We start from the raw sequence: 14460 nt of genomic DNA, 5'->3' as shown, positions 1-14460 counted from the left end.
AAAGAAAATATTTGTGTATGAAAAGAGATGGTGAGGTTGACAACGGTACCTGCTGGGCGCTAACTACAAGCCTCTTTTTTTTTTTGAGGGAGATATTTTAAAAGAATTTGTACAAGACGTAACAGGAAATTCCTGGAATTTATGGGTAATTCTTGGGTATATTCTTCCTTATATAGTAGGCAGTGTAGTTAGTTGCACATTCCAAGGGTAGAAGAGGTTAGAATGGCCGCTTTCTGGCAAAGTAAATTGCTTGTCGCTGGTGGAAACAGTTGTAGCCTCGGTGAAGCTCGGCACATCTTTATATGGAGCCTCACTGTTCATAATCACAAACTAAGTGGGTGACCCTCTTGCTCTTCCCACAAAGTGTAGCAACACAAAAGAAGTAGTTTTATTTAAAAAGTTTGGCGTAATTTCGTTAGAGTTTTGCGTTTATATTAGAAGTAACTTTTTTAATATGTCTACTTATAATAATATTACAAGGTAGTGTCGCAGATTTTGAAAATATTAGGGGGTATAAATTCTCTCAAAATGTTAATTTTATTTATTTATTTATTTTTATTTTTTACTCGGTACGCACAGAGTGGCCCATTTTGGGAAATACTACTATTTACGGCTGCAATACGACTGGGAAATACGATCACTGTAGGGTGTTTCAAAAAAATGATGACTTTAAAATTTTAAAGAGCGCCGGGCGGAAAATCAAAGTTCATTTAAGAACAAAAAGTTTCGTCCGCAGTAGAGCGAAATCGATTAATATTTCGAGGTCGCTACCATCGATCAAAAAATTTTTGTTTTGCTTTTTTATATATATATATATACGAGGTGTGTTCAAAAAGTAACGGGAATTTTCGTTTTTTGAAAAAAATATTTATTTATTCATCTACATTAATATTGTCGCCTTCAAAGTAGTCCCCTTCGCATACAATACACTTGTGCCAGCGCATTTTCCAATCCTCGAAACACTTCTGAAACTCGATCTTTGTGATAGCTTTCAGCTCTTTCAGCGATTCGCTTTTAATGTCATCTATGCTTGTAAAACGACGGCCTTTTAATGTTCTCTTTATGTTTGGAAATAGAAAAAAGTCACATGGAGCCATGTCTGGCGAATATGGAGGCTGGGGCATCGTTAAAGTTTTGTTTTTGGCCAAAAATTCACGAACAAGCAATGAAGTGTGAGCAGGTGCATTATCGTGGTGCAAAATCCATGAATTGTTTTGCCACAAATCCGGGCGTTTTTTTCGGATTGCTTCACGCAAACGGCGTTGAACTTGTAGGTAGTACACCTTATTGATTGTTTGACCTTGTGGCAAGAATTCATGATGCACTATGCCATTAAAATCGAAGAACACAGTGAGCATAACCTTCACATTCGACCGCACTTGTCGAGCCTTTTTCGGTCTTGGCGATCCAGAATGCCTCCACTGGGAGGATTGAGCCTTAGTTTCGACATCATATCCGTAAACCAATGTTTCGTCACCTGTTATAACACGTTTCAGTAGATCCGCATCGTTGTCGACTTCATAGAGTGACTCTTGAGCAACTTCCATTCTCCGCTGTTTTTGTTCGAAATTCAACAATTTTGGAACAAATTTTGCTGCCACACGTTTCATACCCAAAACATCCGAAAAAATTTCATGGCATGAGCCAATTGATATGGCAACATCATCAGCGACTTCTCTGATTGTGATTCGGCGATCGTTCATAACCATTTCTTTCACTTTTTTCACGTTTTCATCGGTTGTTGATGTGCTTGGACGTCCAGGTCGTTCGTCATCTTCAACGTTTTCGCGGCCATCTTGGAAACGCTTATACCACTCGTAAATCCTTGTTTTACTCATAGCAGACTCACCATATGCCTTTATTAACATTTCACACACTTTATTTCATTTTTTACGCAAAATTTAATACAAATTCTTTGATCCATTTTTTTTAACAAACAAAAATCGCCAAGCTCGAAAAACACGTCTAACCTTAACGGCTGCCACTTAAGAAGTAAACAATGAATATTACTGAAAATTTTATCGTACTTCAGGGGCATGTGTACCAACATAATAAAAAAAAAAAATTTTTACAATCAGACTCTCCAAACCCGCGAAATTTAAAAATTCCCGTTACTTTTTGAACACACCTCGTATATATATAAAAAATCCTTATTAAATGTTTTGTATCTTTTCAAATTATTAGCAAAACATGTAATTGTACAAAGTTTATTTAAATATAATTTGCTATAAAGACAATGCAGTTGGAATCATTTTGATGGCCTTTTTACTTTGCATTTATTGTTATAATTTGAAATTAATTTACTATCAATCAATTAATTTCAAATTATAACAATAAATGCAAAATATTCCCTAATTTAGACGTTTTAGTAACCAAAATGATTATTATTTTTTAAATTCTGTACGGAACACATAAAGAATGAAGTGATTTTTAACGTTAATTAATCGAAATTTTTCAAAAATGTATATTTTCCTAATAATTTTTTTTTTTTAAATACAGCTTCTTTAATTATTCATAACTTTGAAAGTAAAATGGTCATTTAAATGATTCCAACTGCATTGTCTTTATAGCAAATTATATTTAAAAAATATACAGGGTGAACCAGTAAGTATTGTCAATAGGCCTACTGCGTGTAGTACATCTAAAGTGGAGTTCAATGACGTATTGGCCAACTTCATATTTTCCTCTGTTCTTGAGTGACGTCACTTTTAAGTTTTTTTTCTAAAATCATTACTTTTTTCCAATACAAATGTTATTACTCAGAAAGTTTTAGTCCGAATTCGATTCTGATAACACGGTTAGAAAGGCAGATAAATTTTCTAAAAATTGACACCATTTTAAAGCATAAATTATTCTCCAAACTGCCTTAATCTTCCACCGGAACTTAGGAAAATAAAAGTAATCGAAATTTTTAAGAAAACTCATTAGGCTCTTATGTGATCATTTTCAGACCTAGGTGCTGGCACTTTTTACAAAAGTTTCCTTGTCTAATGGGCTTTCAAACGGTATATCATTTTCCAGGATTCCTTTTATCTTCGTATGAGAAATTGCGTTTGTTTTGCAAGAAAACGTGTTCACGAGCATACAGCAGTGATATTGTATTGTGTTGTTTAATTCATTAAACTCTTGTGGATGGAGCTGTAGTCAGTCAATTTTTAAAGTAGATTGTCTTAAAATAAGGTAGACTAAGGTTACTTATTGCACATAATAAATAAATAAATAAATAAATGAATAAGTAATAATAATAAAAATCTAAACTGAAATATTTGACAAAATGTTAGAAAATATTTTAAACAAGTGCTATTTTTATAATCGAAGGCTAATTTGCTTAGTTTCAAAATCTAACATTTTGTCAAATATTTCAGTTAAGATTTTTTTTTTTTTTTATGTGCAATAAGTAACCTTAGACTACCTTATTTTAAGACAATCTACTTTAAAAATTGACTACAGGTCCATCTAAAAGAGTTTTCAATGAATTAAACAACTTGATAACTAACACTCTTGAGTGCTCGTGAACAACGTAATTTCTCACACGAAGATAAAAGGAATCCTGGAAAATGATATACCGTTTGAAAGCCCATTAAACAAGGAAACTTTATTAAAAAGTCCAGCACCTAGGTCTGATAATGATCACATAAGGGCCTAATGAGTTTTCTTAAAAATTTCGATTAATTTTATTTTCCCAGTTTCCGGAGGAAGATTGAGGCTGTTTGGAGAATAATTTATGCTTCAAAATGGTGTCAATTTTTAGAAAATTTATCTGCCTTTCTAAACGTGTTATCAGAATTGAATTCGGACTAAAACTTTCTGAGTAATAACGTTTTTATTGCAAAAAAGTAATGATTTTAGAAAAAAACTTAAAAGTGACGTCACTCAAGAACAGAGGAAAATATGAAGTTGGCCAATACGTCATTGAACTCCACTTTAGATGTACTACACGCAGTAGGCCTATTGACAATACTTACTGGTTCACCCTGTATATATAAAAAAGAAAAAGCAAAACCAAAATTTTTTGATCGATGGCAGCGACCTCGAAATATTAATCGATTTTGCTCTAATACGGACGAAACTTTTTGTTTGTGCCCGGCGCTTTTTAAAACTTAAAAGTCATCATTTTTTTGAAACACCCTAATCTACAAGAAAAGTAAAGTTATAGCCTATTTTTTTTCAGGCAGGCTTTACACGTCAAACTACCAAATTAGGTGTCGTGGACGGAGGCGACTAGCAAACATACTTTACTGTAAATTTCTTTTATTAACCATTAAATAAAATCCAAGGCCTAGAGACCAGGAATCGAACCCAGTACCACCCAATACATAAATTAGCTTTACAGGTCTCGCCTCTAACCGATCCGAAAGTGTAAAGTATTGTCTATTTTTTAAGGCGGGCTTTACGTCCAATTACCAATTAGGTGTCGTGAACGGAGGCGATTAACAAACATACTTTACTGTAAATTTCTTTTATTAACCATTAAATAAAATCCAAGGCCTAGAGACCAGGAATCGAACCTAGTACCGCCCAATACATAAATTAGCTTTACGGGCCACGCCTTTAACCCGCTCGGCGCCTTACAAATGTACAAATATAAACCATGTTTATAAAGATATTAAAATACTGGACAAAAGTAAAAATCTATAGGTGGATGAACAGTTTTGGACAAAATTCTGGTTTTGGATTTTCTGTTTTCAAATTTGAATTTTACGGTATTTTTCATTTTTGAGTTTACGGAGCATGTATTATATGCAGAACCATTTGTAAAAAAAAAAAATATTATTTGGGACTAAGTGGTCCTCATATCCAATATTTAATGCGAGAAATTAATTGAACCAGTATCGCAATAATTACAGTTATATTGTTGGGAGAGAATTACGGGAAATCGTGTAGGTGTTGACTCTAGATTATTATGTCTTTCTTGTAACATTATTTATTCATAGATTTCCTATACAAAAATATATCTGTTTTATTTATATTGTATAATTTATTCTGAAAGTAAGATAGACAATGTAATCTTTAGTTTGCCCTTTTGTGTCTTGTCTTCTGTACGTTGTGATAAAATGATAAGGAATTATATTAAAAAAATTCTGGATTGCTGTTATATGTGTGTATGTGAAAATACATTTTAAAATAGGGTCAGAAGAATAAATAAATACTGGCATAAATAAATATGTGAATAAAGTTGGATGGTAGGTTGGGTAAAAGAACAGTGCCTACAATGAGGCTTATAGGAGATGATATTGGGTATTGGCGCTACAGCTACCGTCTTGGCCGTCTTGTGAACACCTTGCCGGCTCCATAAATACTGATAAAGGTCCCCTAAATTCTTATTTCTAGCACTTCTTTAGAAGCTCGCCTCTGTACACTCTTGAATTTTTTATTGCCCGAGTGTAGACAAAATATTATCACCAATCTTCCCAACCAACCTCCAATCCATTTTTACAAACTCTCCACCACAATCTGAATCTTAAATATTCATTTGTATTTTGAAGAGTGGAAAAATTGTTAAATACACTAAACTTTTTCTTACAGCTTTTTAATAGCTCTCCTGAATGAAAAGGAAAAACTGGAAAAGATTTTTCCTAACTAAAATGCTCCATCTTTTCAGCTGACACATTCCATTTTTATTAACTCACAATTTTTTAGTTCGCCTCATTATAGTCTCGCCATAATTTCATTTATATAAATTAACTATTTTTGAGAATCGTTCACTGATTAATATCTCCTTAACAAAAGCATAACAGTTTAAAAAGTTAAGAATAAGGGTTAATTAAACGATAAAATGTGCACCAATCAGCAAGTACCAAACATTTAATTCATACTTTAGCTCGTAATTTCAACCAATCAGAGACGTTTGAAAAAGCTTACGTGTTTATTGGTTGTTAATTTTTCTTCCATTTTTCTGAACTATAAAATTATACTGTTTTACTGAAACCCTAAAATATACCTTCAGTTAGATCTGAAGAATGTTTTTATGTTTGCCCACTCTGCAATATGGCTGACATTGAAGATGTGGTCCACTTTGTGGGAGTTTGTCCAGTGTTAATAGAATTTCCGAATCGGATGTCTAGATCTGCATCAGTCGGAGGGTTGCTACTAACTACTGATCAGACAGTACGTCTGGGAGAATATTTATAAATGTGCTTGTGTAAATTTCCGTTTCAAAGCTTTATAATTGAACAGTTCAATTATGACTTTCAAATTCAGTCAGCTATCAACCGATCATACAAATACGATTTAAGTTGAATTCATAATGCTGAAAAGATTCCTGCATTAACTGAAATATTTTTTTAGCGAACAAACTCCTCGTTTCGCACTCAATCTATTTACCTGGCGATAGTCTGGCTCATCAAGCTAGATCTTCAAGAGAAAAGAAGTTCAGTGCGTAGCAACCTTGTCTGACTTTTGACGATACCACTGAAATTACTCTCCCCCAAACTGTCTGTTGAATTGTCGACCGGGAGACCCCGTTAGCCAACTAATCATGGTTCTAATTTATGAAACAGTATTCTGGGCTGAGTAGGTGCTAGGTTAGCTAAAGTTGCTTTTGATATAAAGGCAAGGTTCGCGCCAATGCCTTGGCGATCTATTATAGTGTTTGAGTAGTGTTCGTCAGCCATGTTTTGATGGATGACTTAATCAAACCGGTGATGGATGACGTAGAAGTGAGTGAGAGTACACACTCACCGTGTTTCATCATTCTACTCTACTCACTTCCGCCTGGCTGTCTTTTGCGATACTTACAAGTCTGGGCACACAAACTGGTTCTTGAATGTCTCAGATTGTGTCTCTCAGAGATTTTGTGATTTTCTATTTTTTTTTTTTTAAGATTTAAGGCGCGTCAACATCTGTGGTTGTTTAACACCCGGAACTTTTTTCAGTGCACTGCCGGCCTCCGGACAGTATTCTCTCGTTACAGACAACACTGTCCATCACCAGGACAATAAACTGTAAGAACCTTTAAAGAAACTTTAAAACTAATTATAAGAAATGTGAACTATATCTACAAAAGACATCTAAAACCTTATTTTTCGCAGTAAAGATCTCAGATGATATTCACTAGTTTTCTTTGTACTCCAGTCCTGACTTTAAAAACATCCGGTCGGTTGCGTTCTTCATGCAACTTTTTTTTTAAAGGCAAATCTATCTTATTGTGGAGTGCACTAAATATCGTGTACCTCTATGGGAATCAGTTAAAAATTTCAATAGTTCAATAGTTTTTACTACTTGTTATTCAAAATAGATCGACCCAACGTGTACAAATCTAGCACTGGGCTTAATCTTAACTAACAAATGCAGAAACAACAGAATTTCAGAGAAATTAGAAGACTATTTCCACTTTTTCCAATCATTTTTACTACTTGTTATTCAAAACAGATCGACCCAACGTGTACAAATCTAGCACTGGGCTTAATCTTAACTAACAAATGCAGAAACAGCAGAATTTCAAAGAAATTAGAAGACTATTTCCACTTTTTCCAATCATTTTTACTACTTGTTCTTCAAAATAGATCGACCCAACATGTACAATCTAGCACTGGGCTTAACCTTAACTAACAAATGCAGAAACAGTAGAATTCCAGAGAAATTAGATGACTATTTCAACTTTTGCCAATGGTTTTTACTTCTTATTTTTCAAAATAGATCAACCTTACATTTACAATCTAGCACTGGGCTTAACCTTAACTAACAAATGCAGAAACAGTAGAATTCCAGAGAAATTAGAAGACTATTTTTCACTTTTGCCAATGGTTTTTACTTCTTATTTTTCAAAATAGATCAACCTTACATTTACAATCTAGCACTGGGCTTAACCTTAACTAACAAATGCAGAAACAGTAGAATTCCAGAGAAATTAGAAGACTATTTTTCACTTTTTCCAATGGTTTTTACTTCTCCTTTTTCAAAATAGATCGACCCAACATGTACAATCTGCGGAGGACCTAGGTTCGAATCCTTCTGCTGACCTTTAGGTATTCTCTTTCTAGGTTCTTTTTACAGCTCCACTGTCCGGTGATGGATGGTGTTGTCAGAAACGAGAGAAGAATGTCCTGGGCTCAAAATTTAGATGTTGGTTCTCCTCAATTTTTTTTTTTATTTTTAAAAATAGAAGGAATTTTGGGGAATGAAATTCGTGTGTGACTGGGTACATTTGGAGGAGGTTAGAACTCGTGTTTCTGGCGAATAATTTTAATAAAATTTGGCACGATTGCAGTACTCTCTTATAACGGCTGTAAGGGAAGTAAAAGAAGCACTAAGAGAAAGAATAGTGTAAAAAGGATGCTGTGAGTAAAGGTTGCCCTCATCAATTGTTATAATATTTGCACGGCCCCTTTATCCCTGTAATGTCTGTACATTACTCCTGCTATAATGCACGTCAGAGTAAATGATGACGTCACGGGGTGAGAAATACTGACAGGGAGGACACAAGAGGGGCTGCTGCGGCCCTGTCCTTTCGCTATGACGGTGAAGGAGGCGTTCTCCCTCTCGGCTAGAACCAGCTCCATGGTAGTCTGTATAACTCCGCTGGTAACCAGCCTAGTCTGTCTGTATGCTCCGCTATACACCCCAGTCGGGATTTTACGAGCCACTTTACTCTTTTAATAGCTAAAACTTATTTTAGCTTCAGCCCCGCAGGACATTTTAATGTTACCTCGGCTTAAAAAAAAAAGTCCTTCTTCTTCATTTTTTCTTCCGTATAACTTAGAAATTAACAGTATTTGGACAAAATGTGTAATACTTTTATTCTAATACAAAATTCAAGTACACTGACCCAACATATATGCCTCCATTGCTAATATTTTAAAATTATTACTATTTTTTTGAAAGAGAACGCTTGTCTCCGTCCAAATTTCTCTTTCTATCTATCTACCAATTCATGGCGCAACAGTCCTAAGGGACCCTCGTCCACAAAGCTTCTGCCAAACACCCTTGTCTTTGGCCTTCATTCTCCACCGCCTAACACCCATTGAGGTGAGATCATCTTGGAGATCGTCCAGCCAGAGCAAGCGAGGTCCTACCTCTTCGGCGAGCTCCACCGGGTCGACCATAGAGGAGCCTTTTAGGCAGTCTTTCCTCCTACATTCTCTCTACATGACCTAACCAGCGTCGGAGACGACCTTTCCTTATAAAGGTCACGATATCTTCCTCTTTGTACATCTGGTACAATTCTTCGTTTTTTCCTAATCCTCCATTGGCTGTTCCCAAAGCATGGGCCAAATATATTTTTCAGGACCTTTTTCTCCCACAGCCCAAGTAACCTTTCCGTTCTCTTTAGACAGTGCCAACGTCTTTCTACGACAGTCCCAAAACACGGATACCATGATTTTCTTGGCTGAATTTGTGGTTTTGAACCTTTTTGGCGGAGGGTGAAGAGGTGTGACGCCACTGTTGAGACTGCCTTTTGGTTTCAGGTGTGTAGTGTGCAACCCAAGTTTCATCTCCAGTAACAATGGAGCGGAGAAATTCATCTCCATGGAGTTTGTATTTCGCACTTGGCGGGAGATTGGATTGACATTTTTCACGAAACCTATTGTCGCGTCGACAGTTCTCAACGTACTGACCTCGAACCGGTCTCGTTGCGGGCTACACGGCAGTGTAGCCAACATGTCGAAAAAAAGAAATTGCTCCGGCCGTGAGAGCCTCAGTACACTTACTTTCTGGACATGCCTCGTAGCATACGTTGAAACTGGTCTTATTATAGTTCTATATATTATTACCTTGGCGTCACGTGACAAACCTCTATAGCGGACAGCCTTCGCTGATGCAAATAAGCATCTGTTGCCCAGCGGCTTGTTCGTCCCCTTAATTTCGTCTTCCATTCAATTTTTGTTCGTCACAACCGCTCCCAGGTACTTAAAACTATCTCCAGTTGCGAACTCATGATTATTAATTTTCACCTTCACAAGGTATCGTAGCTTGGTTCCTGGATGGTCTTATATAAAGAGTTTATTCTTCGTCGATTCTCAGGCCAAGAGTCATTGCCTTTTTTTTCTAATTCCTCGAGGGCCCCAAATTTCTCTTTATGGAATCTAATTTAAGTGGGGACAAAACTAGAGCTCAACTTATAACAAATAATTTTTTAATTCTCTCTCAATTTTTTTAAAGAAAGTGTGTTGCAATAGTGCAGAAATTTGTTTCAAAGATTTTATTACAAAATGCACTTTTTGAAGTTCCCTGAAAATGAAACTGTGAGGGCGTTCTTTTTTCTTTAAATTGGATCGTGGTGAGTTCACTGATAACTCAAAATATGAGGGAAAAAAAATCACACAGGAATATCGTGTCAAACAAAAAAAAGAATTGATTTTTGCAGGTGATTTTCTGTAAGGGAGTTTGTGTATACAATAATATCTGTGTATCAGTCTGTAAGTGAATGGATTAGCTCAGTCGGTAGCATACTGGTTTCCCATGCAGAGATCTCAGGTTCAAATCCAGCTGCTGGCCCTTTTAGATTTTCTCTAAGTGCTTCTTTTGTAGCTTACTGTTCGAAAGCCAGCAATACACTGAATTCAAATAGCTACGGGTGGCCAGTATTGTCAGTCGTTGACGGGCCTTAAATTAAAAATAAATAATCTGTCCGCTCAATTTGTGTTTCTGTAGAACCCCCCAAAAAATAAGAGTCTCAAATGGGTTCAAATCTGCTATCTACAATATTCAAACGGATGTGACGATTTACTGAATCTATTTTTCAATCGTTTTAGATTTGTTTAGATACAAGCTCGAAGAATTATTTTTAAATTCGATGAATTGGCTTCAATACAAATACAAGGGAAGGGATTAGCTATGCGGTTAGCGTACTGGACTCCCTCGCGGAGGTCCCGGGTTCGAATCCAGCTGCTGACCCTTAGATTTTCTCTTCGTAGGAGCTTCTTACAGCTCACTGTCCGGTGATGGACAGTGATGTCTGTAACGAGAGAACACTGTCCGGTGGCCGGCAGTGCACTGAAAAAAGCTTCGGGCGCCAATAACCTTAGATTTTGATGCGCCTTAAACATAAAAAAAAAAAAAAAAATACAAATACAGGTAGTGTATTTCGCTGATTTTTTTGGGGGGCTATCGGCCCCCGAAATCTGAACTAGAATCACATCACTACAAAACCCTACTCACCTATGTTCACGAAATTGTTAAATTAGAATTGTAATGGTTTTTGCAGTGTTATAAAGCTATAAAAATGTTCACAAAACCATATTTTGTTAACTAAAAATGAGTTTGCTATTTAGAATTCATAGATTTTATTTTATCGACCATTGCGAGTGTGGCCCTGAAGCAGGGCAGTTAGTGGCAATATCATCTCGTGGAGGTGATTAGCTGTGGAGAGCCTACACTTGGACACGATGGCACCTCGCCAGCAACCCAATTGATATTAGCCATTGTTCCTTCCGCTCACTTAATTGCTAAATATTAAAGGAAAATTTTAATCAAATTTTAAATGTTTCACTTGAATAAAATTATACTCGTAATATCGTTTATAGAATTTATAAAGATTTAATGTATCCAATACCATGTTGCGTGTCACAAAAAACATCTTCTTTTTCTATGCAATCGTGCCCTATTTATCAGTTATCAGTTCACTGAAACGAGTTTTCAGCTTTCTGATATTTCTCAAAAACGGCTTATACGATTTCCTGTTAACTTATCTACGAGGTGTGGCTATTAAATAACGAGACTGATGCTGCTACAGAAGAACTATGCATGCGCCAAATCCTAACGACAGACAGCTGTGCAGCGTAAAGCCTTCTCTTTCGATTACGGCGTCTCACGTGTTTGTAGAGAAATCTGTCTGACCGGAACCGTCGTTTGTGTAAAGAGATGTTAGTTTCATTTTGCCGAAAACATGATACTACACATGTAACAGAGCAACGAATTGTTGTGAAATTTCACATCAACACTTGGTAAAACCGCTACTGAAACTTATCTTTTATTAAAAGAAGTTTATGGTGATGAATGTTAATCACGTGCGTGAGTTTTTGAGTGGTTCAAGCGTTTCCAAGATGGCCGAGAAGAAGTCCAAACGTTTCCACGTCCACGGATGAAAATATCGATTATAATTAATCAACATTACTACCGTGAGGTGCTTGCTCAATTCCGTGCAAAGATTAAGGAAAAAAACTGTTCCCCAAAGTCAAATCTGCATTAAAGGGTACACGATTTCAGTCTGTTGAAGCTGTGAAAGAAAAAGCGGCACGCGTCATGCAGGAGCTCGCAGAAAAAGACTTCCAGCACTGTTTCCAACAATGGTAAATTCACATGGAGCGTTGTAGGGATAGGGGAGGGGTGTATATTGAAGGTGTTAATAACTAAATATGTATAAATTTACAAATAAAATGTTTTACAGCAATAGTCTCGTTATTTAATAGCCACACCTCGTATACTTACAGCACTTAAATAGCTATACAAACTTTTATTTATAATAATTTCTCTGAAAAATTGGATTAAGAGGAGTTCAGAGCGAGACGAGTGGTTGGATTAATTTTACTTAACTCCATGCAAGTCTTAAAGTGATTCAGTTTTCAGGTAGTTTAACAGCAAGGAACTGTTTAACTGAAGATTGTATTCTCTTTAGTGATTCTTGATGATAACTGATGTTGTTTCTGAATCTGTTATTTTCTTTTTGAAAGGTGCGCAACATCGAAGGTCCTTTGCACCTGAACTATACCTGAGAATAGACACTTTACTACATAGCCTAATCTACACCAACTAGTCGAAACTAACCTATTGGTGGTTCTAGCGCGTCTTTCCTTCTAACCTAACTAAATGTTCGGTTGGAGTGCTCGATATTCCTCATACCCCATAGAGTTGTAGCCTACACAAAGTTTATAAACCCGCTCATACATTCATCCTAATAAATACATTCGTCCTAATAAATACATACATCCCAATAATGACATTCAGCCTAATAAATACACACATCCTAATAAACACATTCAGCCTAATAAATCCATTCATCCTAATAAATACATACATCCTAATAAGTACATTCAGCCTAATAAATACATTCGTCCTAATAAATTACATTCATCCTAATAAATGTATACATCCTAATAAATACATTCATCCTAATAAATTATTCCTATACATTGAGTGGAATGCTCTATATTCCTGTCACTCATTTACAATCTTAAATCTATTTACATTCAAGCAATCCATACATACGCGTGCCAGGTTGCCAATTCTGACAGAGACACATGATTATAGGTATTTATACTGTAGGCCGACTGTCCATCTAGGATTGTTTAATTGCATATAGCTAGAGGGTCTTTTTTTAACTGACTAAGATGATGACGGCTGCTCTTACTGCAGCTAACGTTCTCTAGTCACGTAGTTTTGGTTGCCGAAAACAAGGTCTTCCATTCAAATAGTCCGCCTAGGCACTTCCAAACTTTTAAAACCATTTTTAAGGGTATAGTATTTGGAAGAAGTAGTGTTATGACTTGGGTAACCAGCGTTAGAAATTCTTTTCTAGTTCTTCTCTTGTTTTTCTTTTTAAAGGGTCTAAAATAAATAATATACGTAACGATTAGTTAGCACAATATTGCACTTAATGCAGTAAACAACTATTTATTTAATTAAAGAGAATGCAGTCCGCATATAAAGAAGAGAATCGCTGAAGCGTTTCTCCAAGGCTGATGAGGAAACAAGATTAGTTGGCCCTCATTTCTAGTATCAGTTGGTATGCCGTGAAAATAGGCCCAGATTAGTCCGGCATATTCGCTTTCCGAATATCCTTCCTTTGTCATTGATTTTACCACCTCCTTCTTTAAGGCTTTCTATCTTTCTTGCATAGATCCTTCAACTTACGTTTGAGAGAGCGGATTTCTAGCCCCTCTCTGATGGTTCCCCTTGAATCCAAAATGCGGTGTGTTCAGGCTTAAGAGCGGTTGTTGGTGTTGTGGTTATGAAATATGGATTTTAAGTGAGAGATATTCAGTTCCAATCCCGCTTATAGCTAATTTTTGTTTATTAGAAAAAATATTAATAGCTAAATATCAGTTTCTACGTCCACTTGCGATACCTTACCACTAAAACGACACCTGGTAGTTCGGCATTAAGCTCTACCTGAAAAATTGCCCAGTTACTTTACTTTTATTTAGTTTTTTTACACGTAATACTTTCTGACAACTTTTTCAAAGCTCTAACTCAAAAAAATTTTTCGACCTCCAAATATTTGAGTCATATTTAATTTTTATCATTTTTAAAAAAAGCTGTTTTTGAAAAAAAAGAAAAGATGAACAATGCATTTAAACTTCAAAAAAACTCGGAATGTTAGCTACAAATTTAACCCTCCTTAGAGATAGGACCGTACATTACCCAAAAATGGCATTTAAGGGAGAATCTACGAGTATCTACCCCTCTTTTTTTTTTCGAAAAAAATACCCTTAATCCAATTTATCGAGAAAATTGTATTACAATTAGGAATTAACTTCCACATGGAAAAATATTATACATGAAAATTTTATAGTATATCTA

This window comes from Rhodnius prolixus, unplaced genomic scaffold, assembly GCF_049639745.1.
Source record: "Rhodnius prolixus isolate KJV_2025 unplaced genomic scaffold, Rpr scaffold_11, whole genome shotgun sequence".
NCBI lineage: Eukaryota > Metazoa > Arthropoda > Insecta > Hemiptera > Reduviidae > Rhodnius > Rhodnius prolixus.
Note: the sequence above shows the minus strand (reverse complement) of the source record.